At 39.7% G+C, this 16,718-nt stretch overlaps 1 protein-coding gene across 3 annotated transcripts in view; it reads left to right on the forward strand.

Annotated features, from left to right (window-relative positions):
* The first annotated feature begins 526 nt into the window (after positions 1-526).
* The window catches only part of CTXND1 (cortexin domain containing 1), a 33,679-nt gene continuing 17,487 nt past the window's right edge, over positions 527-16,718 (forward strand). For all 3 annotated transcript variants that reach the window (XR_012641167.1, XM_074964801.1, XM_074964799.1), the window contains exon 1: positions 527-675. The gene's annotated coding sequence lies outside the window, so the exon portion shown is untranslated. The remainder of the gene's footprint in view (positions 676-16,718) is intronic.

The raw sequence follows: 16,718 nt of genomic DNA on the forward strand, positions 1-16,718 counted from the left end.
GAAAGATCAGATCCAACTGCTCTAGGCACTGTACAGGCAAGTAAAATGGTGTCTGAAAGTTTAATTTGGGATGTTAATCCCAGAAGTTTTAAATTCCTGCTTCCCCCCTCAAATATACCATTCCCATGTAGATATTATAAAGTGTCAAATCTAGGAACCCCCTGGGCTTGTACTTCCCAGTATTAAAAAGGTTGGAATGAAATAACTTAATGCTCACTCAAAATCCTACAAATCTGGGCTAATGCATTTTAAAATGTAAACCCCAAATCTCTCTGAAACATTGTTATGTTCCTTTATGCCTTCTATTGTGACACAGGATGCATACAAATTGCTCTAACAGACAACTTGAAGGCTGCCACAGCCCCTTTTGCCTTTAAAATTGTATGGATGCAGTGGGTATTGCTACAAAACCCTCTTAGCTGGTCTCGAAAGCTGCGCCTCTTCATTCTTTCATTACGAAGACCCAGTGGATTGCTTACTTAGCACACACCAGAGGCTATAGATAGGGCGAGCAGCCACTGCAGCCAGAAAGCCCCAGTACAGAACAAATGCCATTACCCTCAACATGCAGATACTTTGGAGCTGAATTGTGCAGAAGAGAGAAACCCTCCAGGTGACAAAACCATGTGTGGCTGAGAAGAACAGCCACTGCCACTCAGCTGAAAAAGCAATGCAGTAAGTGACTCTAATATTGCAGCAGGCATGGCCGGTTTCCTCCGATTAGTTAGGAATTGAAGATCCGCAGCTTTTTTTTTTTTTGAGAGAGAGAGAGAATCTACAGTCCAGGAGCAGCGTCAGAGTTCTGTGAATGTCTCATAGTTCTCTTGATTCACAAACCGAGACGACCAAATTTAACTGATATGCATACATCTTACATGGTGTGTGTGTGTATATTGCAGAGAAGGAACGTTTGCTGTATGGTTCTGGGCTGAACTAGTACTGTTAGCTTTGTCATGCTTTTCTATAGTCATTTTGACAGTGATTAATGGAGGGATGTCACTTAACATGATAGTGCACACCTCTATATTACATTATACATTGTAATTTATATGCTGGGGTGCAGGTTATTTTCCATGCTCTCACTTTAATGTTTAGATTTAGAGGGACTTTGACTGGCAAGTGTTAAGTTGTTTGTTGCAACTATCAATGTGAATGGACACAATAATTTTGATTTGAGTGGAGAGGTCTAGTTTGTGATAAAATACTTAAGATAATTGGTCTAAGTAGCAACTGATATTTGTCGGTAAATACTTGCAAGCAGTACTGAGTCATACTGTATCTTTGTGTTTTTATAAATTCAGATATTCTTCTGATCCCACATTCTGCAGTAAGAGACTGTGTAATTTATAACATGTAGCTGAGCGATAGCATGATTTGAAGTTTAGTTTATAATGAGACAATTTGTTTCTCATTTTGCAAGTATTAGAAGAGGAGGAGTTTGGGTTATAATCATAGGCCTTCACTAGAAACTCAGTTAATCTTTAGAGGCAGATTCAGCTGCACATCTTAAAATTTGTTAATTTAGGGCTAATTCTGAGCTGCATTTATTTTGTATTTTGTGGGGTTCTGGCTTTAGATATATTCGAATCTGGCTATTGCGGTCACCACTGCCATTTTGGGTTGTGAAAAAAAGTTTAACAAACATAAAAGGCATCATTTTAAAGAGTTAAAGTGTTACCAGTTAATTCTAGCTAGAGATTCTCCAAACCATTGAGTCAAACGTTAACATTAAGCAGCTGTGAGGTCTTGTTAAAAAAGCCACTAAATTTAAACACTTAACTTTGGTCTAAGAGTTATTGTCTGAACTACTGGAAAATGAAGTTCCTCAGAATGTAAGAGAGAAAGATATCTGGTTCATTTACTTCATCATGTTAGTTCTGTAAAAATTTCAGTGTAAACCACTGTTTACTGGGAATTATAGTGTTCCAATGACATGACTGAAGTAAAATTTTTGTTGAAATATTTTGTGCATGGATATTGTTTTAAGCATGTTTTAGCCTTAGGCAAAAATGAAGAAATTGAGAAATACATTGAAATTACAATTGAGGGGTATCAGGCTTTTCTTCTCAGATGTAATGTACATAAATCTTACTGTTCCCCTCCCCCCCCCCCCAACTTAAGTAGGCATACAGCTGGTTTTTAGATTTGCTCCCTCTGAGAAGGCAATCTAGAGAATTTTCTCCTTCCAGTCTAGGCGGCCTGTGACATATGGTACAGTCAGGCTAAAGTCATTAAGATGACTAATTAATAAGTTAAAGTTATTCCTCAGTAATAGTACAAGAACTGTCAAGAGGGACAAATCTGCAATTAGAAGGGACTGCATCTAAAGCTACTTCTCCACTTCCCTGCCCCCTTCTGTTTACAGAACTTGATAGTGCTTCCAGCCCCTCTTGTCTAAGGCCCTGAGTCAAAGCCCACCAGAGTCTTTCAACTAATGTGTTTTGGATCAGGGCCTTTGTTACTTTGAGATCCTGTTATAGAAAATGAGTCCATAATCTCTGCATAGTTGCCCAGCAATGAACCTGGAACATTAGAGGGTTAAATAGCTAAAGGCCTTGAATGTGCCTTATAAAAGCTTAGTATCGGTTAACTATCCTGTATGAACAGTAGTTATTTCATCTATAGTGAGAATGCATTTAAGCACACCCAGCTTTGACACTACCACCAGACTCATTTTGTGGTGAACTTTGCTGAAAGTGAGACAGTTTTCCAAATGTTTTCCCTAAAAACAAAATTTGGGAGTGGGAAGACGAGAAAATGCAAATAAGAGCTGATATTGGGAAGATACTATATTTGTAGTGACAGTCACAGGAGGACATTGGATTCAAGTGACAATTACATGGAAGCATGAAAACTGCTGAGGGTCTTTAAGTGTCCTGAACTGTGAATTTAGAAGAATTTTTCAGTGGTGATTGTTCAAAGTGGAAATAAATTAAATTGACATGTTAAATGTGAAATCCAATTAATTTGCCGTGTAGAATAAGAATATTGAGTGTAAGTGCTTTAATTTCTGCTTTGCATCCTTTAAGCACAACTTTAAGGGCAAACTTAGCAAAAGCCCTGACTCATAGGTGAATTAACTTTATCCCATTTACAACTTTTACATTGGAGAAAGATACAAAGGAATGTTTCCCAGGTTTAACTTTCATAATAGTTAGTTGTAGTAATTGATCAGCATCATTTAAATCACTAATCAACATCATTTAAGGTAATCGAGTCACAGTAACTTTTTGAAGGATATTTTCCTGTAGCTATATCTCTTTACCACTTGTTTCATTTGCCGATGCACTGAAATAGATGCTCACATACAACATGAAATGTGACAGCACCATCCTGTGGTTGGTGAACCAAATATCTGAACCAAAACCTCCGCTACAAAAAAAAAAAAAAAAAAAAACCACACCAAAGAGCATACAGCAGTTGGATCTCTATGCTCAATAATTTCAAAGTGCAATTTAAAGGAGACATGTCCCATTTGCACCTGAAGCCAATGGCACAGAAAATGCAATAAAAATATATAATAGTCAGCATATTGTCAAGGGACATACTTGACTATATTCTAACACTTTTTAATAGCATTTTTAGTAGAGCTGTCATTCTTCATTCCTGCAAGGATGAAGAATATTTGACAGTAATATGCCCTAAAACATAGCACACATTTTCCAACAAAATAAAAAAAGGTGACAAACAGATTTCTCCCCCCCCCCCACCCCATTCTGTTATTCAAAGCTTCTGGATAGTTTAACTGTCTAGATACTCTTAAATGCGTATAATTATTCTCATTTATGAAAGAAAATGACTTGGAACTTTCATTATTCTAGACTGCTGTGATCCAGGGGTGATTTCAAATCAGACCCCTCCAGTGTATTTCGCAAAACATCTTCAAATACTGGAGCCAGTGCTTCAAGCATCATTTAGGAAGAAATGTAATTAAATATCAAAGGTAATTGTTTGATACTCCATATTACCTATTGTTCACAACAGATGCGTTCCTCTCCACCACACTGATGGGAAATATTTTTAGACAGCTGAAACACTGGATTACACACACACAAAGAGTCCCCAGACCTACAGTGCATGAAGAGCAGTGCACTATATTTGAGGAGGTTAAAAGGGTAAGATAGCAGCGTTTAGGAAGTGCTCTGACTGAGCTGATTTGTGCAGTTTTTTTTTAAAAACAAATTTACTCCTCCTTCCTAATGCAAGCATTAACATAGCTATAATGTAACGTATATACACATCACTGCAACTGGAAGTGAGCCAAATGATACTAGCAGGACCAGAGTCAGGATCTTCCCCAATGATATACTCTGGGGCAACCAAGGCAGAGGAAACTAAACCACTAGATCAGAGGCATATTGGAGAAAGAAAAGCAGTTTGACTCCAGTCCTTTTCAACTAACTTGTACACGTTTGCCAAGTGACAATTGCCACAGGGATAGCGTGGAATCAAACAGGTTAATAATTGGTGGGTTGGGAAGGGAGCAGATCTCATGTAGTGAAAAAGTTACAGAATTGCAAACCCCAAGCATTCAAACAAATCAGATTGTCTAATCACATGATTTTAAAAAATACATTTTGCATTTTTTATTTGCCTTCTGGTTTTTGAACCTGTAGGATTTGTTTTCAAGCTTTTCTCCACAAGCCGGAGGTCTAGAAAATTACTTTAATTTTTTTTAAATCACCCAAACACATGACTCCAGAAGCTGGGGCTTTAAAAAAAGCCACCATCTATCCCAAGACTCATAATAAAATTATGAAAGCTGGAAATGTAGAGTGAGATGATCCCTGTATTAAACAATTCACATTTACAGAAGTTTAAAGAGTCTCCCTTTTGCAGCTTTGCCTTCAAGTCTTTTAGCAATGCAAGAATATCCTGTGATAAGAAACTATAGAATTTTCTTCTCTGCTTCTCTTGAGCAATCAGCTAATCCTATTTCAGGATCAGGACTGAAGTCGGCTATTGAGTTCACCTTATCAAAAGTTGTAATGACCTGCTCAAAGAACAGATAGTGGTAGTATTTGGTCCTTATCTAAAATTTATTTTGTTACAGGATTCTTTTGCTACTTTTTAAAAGATTTTCCTCTTCTCCCTTCCCCAACCACTTAGTTTTTTCCTTCAATGTGTTGACCAGACATCATTATCACCAGCTGTTCAGCTTACCTCTGCATTATGTGATCTACTCAGGCCACTTGCCCTCTATCATATCATACATATTACAGCATCAACAATGAGAGAGACAAGGAGGGCGAGGTAGTTCTTTTATTGGACCAACTTCTGTTCGTGATATTAAATAAAATGAAGATTACCTCACCCGTTCATCTCTCTAATACCCTGGGACTGACACAGCTACAACTACACTAGATTAATGATTGTCACTGGGTATGACAGTGTCTATATATTTTGGGAAGAAGCAGATTCTCATTTGCAAAGAGCACCTGCCTTCAACTCATGTTCTCAATGCTGAAATTTGTGTAGCAAGTTTTTTAAAGAAAAAAATGTCTGGAGAACAGCAACAGATTAATAAGCACAGTCCTGCAGGTAAGAAGTTTCTTACTAATTGCTGCTATAAAGGAGTTTATTCTCAGCACTGTGTGACCATAGGGCTTGATCCAAAGTCCACTGATGGCAATGGAGAGATTCCCATTGACTTTGGATCAGACCTTAGAGTTCCATTAAAAGGATATTGAGAACTTTTTTTTTTTAAGCCATTTTTTTTTAAGCCATTTTAAGCCATTTTTTTTGAGCCATTTTCATCTGCAGAAATTATGCTGATTGTGGCTTGATCCGGTTGGGAAGCCAGACGTGGTATAGAATCTGATCTTGCAAATCCTTACAGACATGAGTAGTCCTTATTCACAAGTATCTCTGTTGACAAGAGTGGCCCTATTTGCAAGGCAATGTAACAGTTGCAGAATACAGGTCATAGTGGGCTAAGATGTTATGTGGCATCCTAAATTTCCAGTGTTATTAGTACTATCAATGATTCAGTTTAAGCCTACTAAAGAAAAGCCATAGTACAAGCTCAGGACATTCTGTTAAAGTTCTTAATTTTTAAATTGATCTAACAACATATGACTTTAAATGTACTGTCTCTGGACATTTCGTGTACCACTGCTGCACAGTTAGGGACTTCAAATGAACTGTCCTTTAGACAGCCTTAGCTCTCTCACATTGCAGGCCACTGAAATCAGCCAGCAAGGGCATCTTTCTTTTATTAGCAAAATCTCAGTGTTTAAAGTTTCGGGAGGTAAGCACATAGTGTCTCCTAAAAGTAAAGAGGCATTTTTAAATCAGAAATCAGTGTTTTGAAAGGAAATAAAGCTTCATCTGTTTAAAAAAAACGAAAATGTTTTTCAGTCAGGAATTGCCAAAAGGTAATTATTACTTTATAAAAGGAAAAGCAACATGTCACCTTAATGGATTCCAGCTGGATGTGTTTGTCTCTCATGAAGAAAGCAGCTGACCATTACAGCAGGCAGGTCAGGAGAAGAGTGACATTTGTGCACCGCTTCATCCCAAGTCTCCATGGCAGATCACAAAGTAGTCAGAGGAAAGGCTGATACCTCAATACCATTTGTTGCCTTTCTGGCCTCCAATGTTTCAGGGGCTAGGGTAGTCTTGCTCTATTCTCCCTGAGTGTGTTGAAACATGGCTGTGAGGTGGTGTTCTGTATAAAGTCGACAGGGAACATGACCACCAAGAAAATCCATCCACAAAAAACAAGAGCTAGAATGATAACATCTTGCAGTTTTTTCGTCCTAATCTTTCCTGCAGTTAATCCTTCAACTAGAAATGAGCCAGGATTAAACCACCTGGGTTGCATGGGTCCGTGTTAGATAGATATATATAAAAATAGAGTGTGTGTGTGTGTGAGTAAGTAACACACAGGCTCAATCTCAGCATTTCCTTTGGCTGTACAGCTAAAAAGCTATGCTACAGAGACAGCTGAGGATTCCCCCTGATCCAAAGAAACTGTCAAGTTATGCAAAGCTAGTGTTACTGGCTCTACACCATCCATGCCCTCGTCCACAAAATAGCAGGGGGCTATCGGGCATGCAAGCCGACAGAGTAAGATACACAAAGCCCTTCTAAATCCTTGGCAGGTGGCTTGCCTGCCTGCAGCTAGGGCAACTTTCAGAACCCCCAAGCTGCTCTAAGTTCCAGCCACTTTTTCTCACATATCTTCCCAGCTGTGCAAAGGGAACATTCATTGTAGGGGGGAAAAGTGAAAGAAAAAAAAAAAAAACAACCCCCCCTCCCCCCCCCCAGCTCCTGGGTGAAATCTGGCTCCACTGAAGACAGCGGAAGAGCTGGTTAGAATGAAGTGAGCAGTTGTCTATTAAAAAATGCAGCCTTTGCAATGACAGGACTGGTCACTGAAAGTTTGTTTTGGAGGGAAAAAACGGTTCAGACAATGTTGAAACATCCTGTTTTGACTTGTCAATCAAAGTGACTTTCAAAATTTTTACAATTTTGAGTTGTAAGATATAAGGTACCTTATACCTCTTTGAGGTTAATAGTTTTCTATCAGATTTACAAAAAACATGGCTTTAATGGAAGAGTGGATTCCGAGACTACAGTATTTCTGTGTTTGAAATATCTGGATCTGTCACAGGTGTATAAGCCAAAGTCTGGTTGCTCTATTTACCACTTCTAACAACTTTATCTATCTGTAGATAGAAAGGGGAGCTACCTGACCTATGGGTACACATTGTTATGTCACTCCAGTGCTCTGGGCTCAGAATTAAGGTTTATAATATAAAGACATAGGCCAAATTCTTCCCTTATAACATCCCCAATACTCCATTGGTGTCAATAGGGTCACATGGTTATATCAGAGGGCAATATTGGACTGCATTTTACTTCAAATGCATGTTGGTTACAGATTAAAATAAACAGCCAAATAGAGGAAAAGCTTCCCCCTTTCCTCCCCCGACCCCCCCCAAAAAAATCTATGCATGAGATCTTCCTGCACTGACAGTCTGACTATAGAGCTTATTCTGGTAAAAAGCTTTCCTTCACATCCACACATGTATTCTTGTGGTTATGCATTATGTGAATCTTTATTTACTCTGTACAATAGATGGAAATACTTACCGTTGCCCTAAATCACTCTAACAAGGCTCTATTGGCCACTTCGCGTGCTGAATGAGATACCAAGCCCAGTTTTGTAATACACCTTCCAATGAAGCTGGGGCCTCCTAGTACACTTTGAAACCTTGGCCATTCGGAAACTCACTCTCCAGGAAGCTGCTGCAGAATCCATTCATATTCTGGCAGTAGCAAAGCAATTTAAACAAGCAGATTTGGCAGCTAAAGGGGAGGTTTTTGTGGTGTCAACACCTTGCTAAAATTGAAGATTGAAAGAGATCTGGCAAGGCGTATGAAGAAGTAATCTTAAATCTCCTATTTCCCATAGCCAACCTAGCTTAAAGAATTCTTTGAAAGGTTCCCCATACTCAGAAGTCACATGGGTAGATGAGTAACTCACAGCATTGCCTTTGCTCTAAGTTACTGCACAATGCTCTCTCTCTAGTTGTAGACAATTTATTGAACCGTAATTTTTTTCATTGCTTCGTGACTGATTTCCACATTCCCCACTACTGCCCAACAAAGCTAATGAAACTTCAAACAACATAGCGTACGGAAAATTAATGTGGGTAGCTTTGGAGGGGTTGAAAAGGAAGCAACTATGCCTGCTATTAGGTTATGCAAATTAAAACGAGTAATGCTAGCCATCATACCTCAGAACATGGCCTCAGGATGGGGAAGTGCACTATTGCTTTGCTAATATTTTTGATATTTCCAGCTGAATTTTCCCCAGCAGATTTCCAGCTTGCACCAAGGAAATATTGCCTCAAGTTTACAGATACTCTTGTTTATACGTGGACATCTCTTTGTAGCTTAAGCAAGCACCAGCAAAGCGTGAATGCCCAATGCTGCTCACAATTAATCGCAGAGAAGCAAATTACATTGGCACTGTAGGCAAGATTGTAAGTTGGTAACAATGGGATATTCAAGGAAATTAAAACCGTATAGTTAAAGTCACATTTGCTTATTTGCGTAGGGACTGGCATTTTTTCTTTCTTTGGCGGTGTAATTTAATCATATTCATGTTTTGACACCTGGGGCCAAATTCAGAGGTCACTTAATTGACAGCATAGCTGCATGTTGCTAAGAAGGGCAGAAGGAGGTGTAGTAAGATGAGCAAAAACCAAGAAACTAGTAGATCCCCTCAGCTTACCTAACGTTACCTTACGTTCTCCCTATTATTGCTACATCCACTTCCTGCACTCAATGTACAAGTTACACATATTGACACTGACTTATCAATGTCTACAGTAATTTAGGCCACCATTTACATCACTTCTGAATTAGGCCGTTGGCATTTTCTATTTTATTGTGGCATTCCAATAATGGCCCACAGAACCACATGATAATTGGAGGATATCCAAGCCTGTGCTGATCTCAATTAATGAAATAGCACAACAAGGATTTTATGAACATTTCCCATGGAGCAACTGACCTTGCTTTAGAGATCAAGGAGTCCTCAAAATGGTTTAGCAGCAGCTGGAAAAAAGTCTCCTGACATTAAAGGTTGATCAGTGTTACAAAAGAGCAACTGACCGATCACACAATAGACAAACTCCAGAAAATTCTGCTTCTCAGAAACAGGGACACCATTTATATAGTAGCATTCACAAAGCTGCTGTTATTCATTATGAACTTGAACTTCAATTTTCACAATTGAACATAAACACTAAACAATATGACATTCCCCCTAAACTGTACTGATTTCCTGAAACTGGTACAGAACACAGAAGTACAATATATGAATCACACTCTGCTTATTAGCCTAATTTGAAAGGACTCTGTGTGTGTGTCCATTCACCTTTGTTTGGTTAAAATAAAAGTTTGACCTCTGACCATAAATCAAAGCTTAAACCTCACAGCTTGTATGTTCCCATATTAACATTTGAGACGGACGTTCTAGTTAAACTTGTCAGCAGTTCTATTACATACATCATTTTCTAGAGTTTGTTCTCATACTGGCTGCATCTGAAACTTGAGGTCTCAGATTCCAGTTTATACATTTTTATTTATATATATATTTTTATATATAATTTTTAAGATCATGTAAACCTCCAACAATTAGCTATTGTTTTGTAACATACAAAAACATACAAAAATAATCCTGAAAGCCAAGCCACGATTGTCACCTTGTGACGGCATTGTCCCGCTCCAGTCTCTTTCCTAGCCACAAACTGCTCCAAAACCTTCTTCTGGTCAAACATCACATGCAATTTAGTGTTCTTCCCACCATCCTTACAAACTTGTACAGCTCTGTATATACATACACTCCTTAGCTCACACTCCTTCGCTCAATCAGCCAAGGAAGAGGAGAGACAGATGGTATCTTTCTCCCTGGGAGGTCTCTCCTGGCCCTGACTTCCAAAAGCCTGACAGTCTCTCCTTGCCTCCTGAGCACTTCCTTCCTGTGCCTTTTCTACTTTCTGGGCCAATTAGCCTTTTGGGCTCTCCTCAACCCAATATATCAACTGGGCACAGCTTTTCTCCTCAGGTTTATTCTGGGGAGATTTACTTGATGATCCAGTAATCCGAGTGCTGGTATAACTGCTGTTGCCCAACACTGTCACACCTGAAATAACTAACGTTTCCTACCTGAGCATTGAATATTTCCATTTTGTTCTTATTTAACATAAAGTAGACTTCTTTAACTAAAGAAAGTTTCAAACCAGACATCCAACTAGCCAAGCTGAAAGTGCAAATTAGTTTTATTGCACATCTAATTGGACATGCAGTTGCTATGGTCACAATGGAGACTATGACCCTTGAAACTTTCATAGAAATGTAGGGCTGGAAGGGACCTCAAGAAGTCAAGTCCAGCCCCCTGAGCTGAGGCAGGACCAAGTAATAAGCCTAGACCATCCGTGACAGGTGTTTGACAAACTTGTTCTTAAAAACTTCCAGTGATGGTGATTTCACAACTTCCCTCGGAAGCCTATTCTAAGGCTTAACTGTCCTCATTGTTAGAAAAATTCTTAATATCTAACCTGAATCTCCCTTGCTGCAAATCAAGCCCATTACTTTCCTCTGAAGCCAGCCCTTCTAGCCCATTTAGTTATTTTTCCAGCTTCTCAGTACTCCCCTCTTTCCCATTAAGGAAGTTACCATTAAAAAGACTCATGACTGTTAAGATGAGTTATGCACCTTATCATTTATGCATTAATGGCTATAGCGATCACCCACCTACTCTGTATTATCACCACAGGGATTATTAACCCTGGCAAGATGACAATTAGTATGTATCAACAAACTGACTTATGTTACTGAGCAATTTGACATACTAGCCACACTTGGGTTTTCTTCAGCAATGGTTACAGCATCAATTTATAGAAAGACTTGTATAAGTATATATTTATGGCTAAGTTTTGTGGCAATATCAAGCTGGCTTCCATTTTTGTGCTCCCATTTCTGCATGTGTAACTCAGACTATAAATGCACCTGTTTTATGCAAGCACAACCCTCATTTGCATGCACAACTCAGACAGATGGTTACCCCACTACCTGGTCTGGGTACATAAATGAGTTTTGCAACTGTAGAACATCTGCATAGTGAATTTTGCATGTACAGACAGTTGTATGAAGAAAAATGAAGGCCAGAACTGAAAATCTGACCTGTAATGATGTATCCTCTAAAGGCACCATATGATAACATTGCTGGAGGTTGGTCTGGTTCACATGCTGTGTGCGGCAAGCTCCCGCGGGCTCTGCTATTAAAAAGAGCTTAAACTCTGTACCCACGTCTGTGCCTGATTTGTTTCCACATGACCCTAAAAGTGACTTATCTATTCATGAACAAGAGTAAGTCACCTCATTTTGCTTGAATATTTTAAAGGCTTGTCTGTACTGCAGAGTTAACGTGAGTATTGCTCTAACTCAAATCTCATTCATATACCAAAACCTTTAACTGAAGTGTATTGGTATTTTTAATTCAAATTGGCTGGTCCCTCAGGTGATATAGGCCAGGGGTTACCAAACTTTTTCTTTCTGAGGCCCTTCCCTACATGCTATCAAAACTCCACGGCTAAGCTGTGACATCGGTTTTTCTGCATATAAAAGCCAGGGCCAGCGTAAAGGGGTAGCAAGCAGGGCAATGGCCCAGGGCCCCACGTCATGGGATGACCATCAAGCTAAGTTGCTCAGGCTTTGGCTTCAGCCTTGGGTGGTGCGGCTCAGGGCCCCTGGCTGCAGTCCTGCACAGCAGTGCTTTGGCTTTCTGCCCTGGGCCCTACAAGTCTAAAACCAGCCATGTTTGGTGGACCCCCTGAAACCCAGACCCCTGATTGAGAACCACTGATATAGGCTACAGCTCAAGTCAGCACAACTCATCAGCAGCTAAGACTGCTCTGTGTAGCTGGAGTGTTATGCCTCAGTGTGGCTGCTCTCATTCAAGCTAGGCTAACTTAATGTGTTATTAAAGATCAATTTGTGGGTAGGAAAATATAGGATTGGGGTTCATTGGATGTCAGTGGGAAATGTAATGCAAATATAAGCATGTAATACTCAGGAGGAGTTGGAAAGTTTCAAGTAAGAGATGACCAAGTTTTATTTCTGGTTTTTTATAGCCTGTCATGTCTGTTTTCTTTTTTAAAAAATTAGATTTACAGAAAGAAACTGATCAGAGTTTCTTTACCATGTATAGTGTCCAAACATACTTTGGAAGTATTCCATCCTCAAACAGTTACAACTAATAATCATAATTATATTGATGGGGATAGGGAGAAGACCCTAGTAATTCATGTATCTGGTCAATTAATGTTCAATATTACCCTAGTACTTATTTTTTGAATAAGACACCAGATTTTAGAAAGTCGCATAAAGAATGTTATAATGCAAGGGAAGACCAAAGCCGATAATCATGAAATATAGAGTGAGAGTGACATAGAAACGGTATCAAGCTAGGGCTTGACCCAGCACTATATTGTGTAATTTAGAGATTTTTCATAAGGGTTTATGAAGTTTTATCAATGACAAGGGGGCAGGGAAAGGGAAATGTAAGACCTCCAGATTTTAAATGCACAAAACTGGACATCTTACCCTGTAGGGACTGGGCTACAACCTGAAACCCCCCCTTTTTTGAACTGTTGCCTTTTAAATTGGTACGGTTGGTTACTCAAGGACTTCTGGGTTTTCCTTTAGGTAGATCATTTGGTTCTGGAGGCCCTGTATTAGTGCATCAAATTAATTAAAACTAAGACAAAAGACATTTTAGCAGACTTCAAAAAAAAAAAAAGAACCATTTTGTAAAATGACCCAATCCTGTTTTGCAACTGTAATACAAAAATAATAGTGAAATACAGGAGTCTAGCTGGGATAGCTATTGATTGGATAAATTTGAGGAACTTCTTTGTCACTCAGTCCATTGGTTTTATATTCACAGATTCTAAGGCCAGAAGAGATTACTGCAGTCATCTGCTCTGACCTCCTGTATAACACAGGCCATAGGACTTGAATGAATTCATTCCTGTTTGAACTAGAGCAAATCTTAGAAAAAAGATCCAATCTTGACAGAAAATCTGCCACTGGCAACTTTTAACTCCCAATCTTTGGAAAGTTGTTCCAATGGTTAATTACTCTTGCTGTTAAAAATTTACACTTTTTTCCAATCTGAATTTATTCTAATTCTATGATCTTAACACAAGGGAAACCAGACTAATAAGGCAACTAAAAAGAGAAACTCAGTTTGGGCTAGACCTTCTAGACAATCAGTGGGGGTTTCCGCCCCCCCCCGAAGTAAAGTGCTTTTTGTACATAAGACATGTCAATCTGCTCATTCAGATGAAGAGCTCTTTGCTCCTTGTGCAGTATGTACATGAAAGTGCATCATCTTGGCTAATGGTATATCAATCAGATATTATCTATGCTCTGTATAGAACTGTTAGATGCTGTGCCAAAACAAACCCTTTTACAAACTGAACATGATCAGAGTTCTGACAGCTTGATTCCCAACGGTATATTGACAAGCTACTAATCTATTTGAAGACAGAATGTAATTGCACAATTAATCTTTTGAATCAAGCACCACACTTTCAATAGTCTGCTGAAGTAGCAAAGGAAAAACCTGACGGTCTGAAGCACAGGTCTGGAATCAGAGCTCCTTTCAGTAGTCTGAAACATTAGCTCTAACTGCACATTTGATATAGAATCCAGGTGCTTACAGCATAATCCTCATAGGAGACGACAGAATATCTGTACACATTCAGAGTGCATCAGCAGCAAGGAAGCAACTTGCAAGCGTGGACAAGAGTCCAGACTCTGTTGCCCTTGGTGCAGAGTGGAGGGGGAAAAAAAAAAAAAGAAGTGGTGTTAACCCATCTTTGTGCCCACCCCACCCGCAACTGAGCACTAATGCCAGGGCTGGGCTGGCAGCTTTTAGAGCAGCTTGAGGCTGCTTGTCTTCACTCCAGCCACAGCCCCCAAGGGCTGTTTTAGCAGCCAGGGATCATAGAGAAAGATGTCCCAGCCATGCCGCCTTTCTCCCGAGCCATGTCCCACATGCCAGGGGCAGGAAGGGAGAGTGGTGCATAAGTCAATATGGTGGCTCAGTGTCAACCACAGATTCCTTAATGCCTGGGGAATCTGCAAGGTGCTGAATCTGTCCCCACAGAAAGCAATCAGAGAATTGACTTAGGGCCAGATCTTAGCCCTTGCTCTGATGGCACAAAGCAATGTTTTAGTTGCTTTGGCAGTTTTCACAGGAAATTCTTGATTGCTCTCTATCATCTGACTAGATATAAGACAGAGTCAGTGTCCTCTGAAAGGCAGCAGCAACAGTTCCTAGAATGGTAGTGCAATGCCACCAGATTAGCATTTGCAGTGCTATAGTACAGTGGTTTTGAACTTCCCTTTGGGAATCTTAGATATATCCTGCAGACCTCCAAGAATCCACAGGTTGAAAACCATTGCTATAGTAAAATCACTATATATAGTGTGTGTGTGTGTGAGAGAGAATTTGGCTTCTATTCTTTTTGGCATAGTAATGTGATCTTGCACTTTAACACAGTTAATCAATTTGGGGGAGGAAGGAGGGAAGAGTGGCCGAGAAGAAATCACACATTAATCAAGACAGTCTCTCTGTGACTAGATTAACAGCATCATCCCATTTTATAGCTGGGAAAATGGAGGCAGACAGAGATGAAAGTACTGGTCCAAAGTCACACGAATTTTGTGGCAGAGCTGGGAATAGAATCCAGATCCTCTGCCTCCTAATCCTGTTCTTTCACCCCCAAGGCCACTGTCTCCCATGCTCATGTTGTCATTACCTAAAGGACTGACATGGAAAAATTATGTTGCTCCAGGGAGTTGTACCCATAGTTTACTTTTAAATTCATGTCACATTTTAAATCAGTTACAGTGGAAGATTTCAGAGATTGATCTGAAGTTATTTTTCTGGTCCTTATACATAAGCACATCACAGCATAATCATCCAATACAAATCTATGGCATCAAAGCTCATTTCACACTATGGATTTGGGACTGCAGATCTGCATGCCTATCTTGCACCCAGTGTGACTGCACAGCCAGGTGCTTGTACATGCAAATACCAGCTAGCTCTTACATAGTGCTTTAGAAAGTGACCCAGTAAGACAGATCATTGCCATTACTGTAAATTACCGCAGTTGTGGCATTACATGCTTCCTTTTTTAAAAAAATGGAACTTGCCTTTCTAAAAGCTTAGCCCTCACTCCTTTTTTATTAGTTTCAGACAGTGCTCTGTGGAGCTGGAGAGGTTTTGTGGGGGAAGAGATGGTGGTTGTGTATCCTGACTAGGCCGAGATTTCTTTTTGGAGGTTGTGTGGCCAGGAACACTGCTATTATTTAGTACCACAAGGCTTTAACGTACAGATTTAAAAGATGGGAAACAGACATAAAAAGATTAGGAATGCATGTGTTGAAAGAAAAAAGAAAAAAGACTGCAAGTCTACACAAACCCACGACCCTTCTTGACTGAGCCCTCTACTCTAACCATTAGATCATACAGACTTTCACCAGATCTTTCTTAACATGCAAGAGAGAATATTTGCAATCTGATGTGTTACACACCTGCAGAGTCAGAGGCCAGAGGGGTCATTTATTCTCAAATACTTATCAGGTTCCTTCATCCCAGCCAGCGCCGTCAAGTAAATGCAATGCATTTCCCTTTTATTACAAATGGGCCAAAGCCTTTCAAAGTCATCTGGCTTCTCTCTGAAGGAGAACGCAATCCATCCCACTGGGAGACAGCTGAAAATATGGTTTATCCAGATACTAACTGGATCCTCACCAACAGGATGCTTTTGTGCAGTAGTCTCTATGGGACTGTATAGAAGGGCTGTCTGGAAATGATGTGGCCCAATTTTCTGTGGTGCTGAGCACTTGCTCTGTTTCAGAGATGCAGACGGGGGAACTTACCATCTCAGACCATAGTGATTATCATGGCAACTTAAAGTGTGTTTGCCCGAACAGATACCAGACAGGAAATAGTAGTGAAATTCTTATGTCTCCCACTGCCAAAGCACCATCAGACTTAGCTAACAAACAGCTAAGAGATGACCAGCCAATATAAGAGGGGACAAAGAATAGCTAGACGATTCTCTACGGGGTTTTGCCTGACACAAAGTATCTGCTCTCTAATAACTTCCTAAAATAGC

The sequence above is a fragment of the Natator depressus genome, chromosome 10 (assembly GCF_965152275.1).
Source record: "Natator depressus isolate rNatDep1 chromosome 10, rNatDep2.hap1, whole genome shotgun sequence".
Taxonomy (NCBI): Eukaryota; Metazoa; Chordata; order Testudines; family Cheloniidae; genus Natator; species Natator depressus.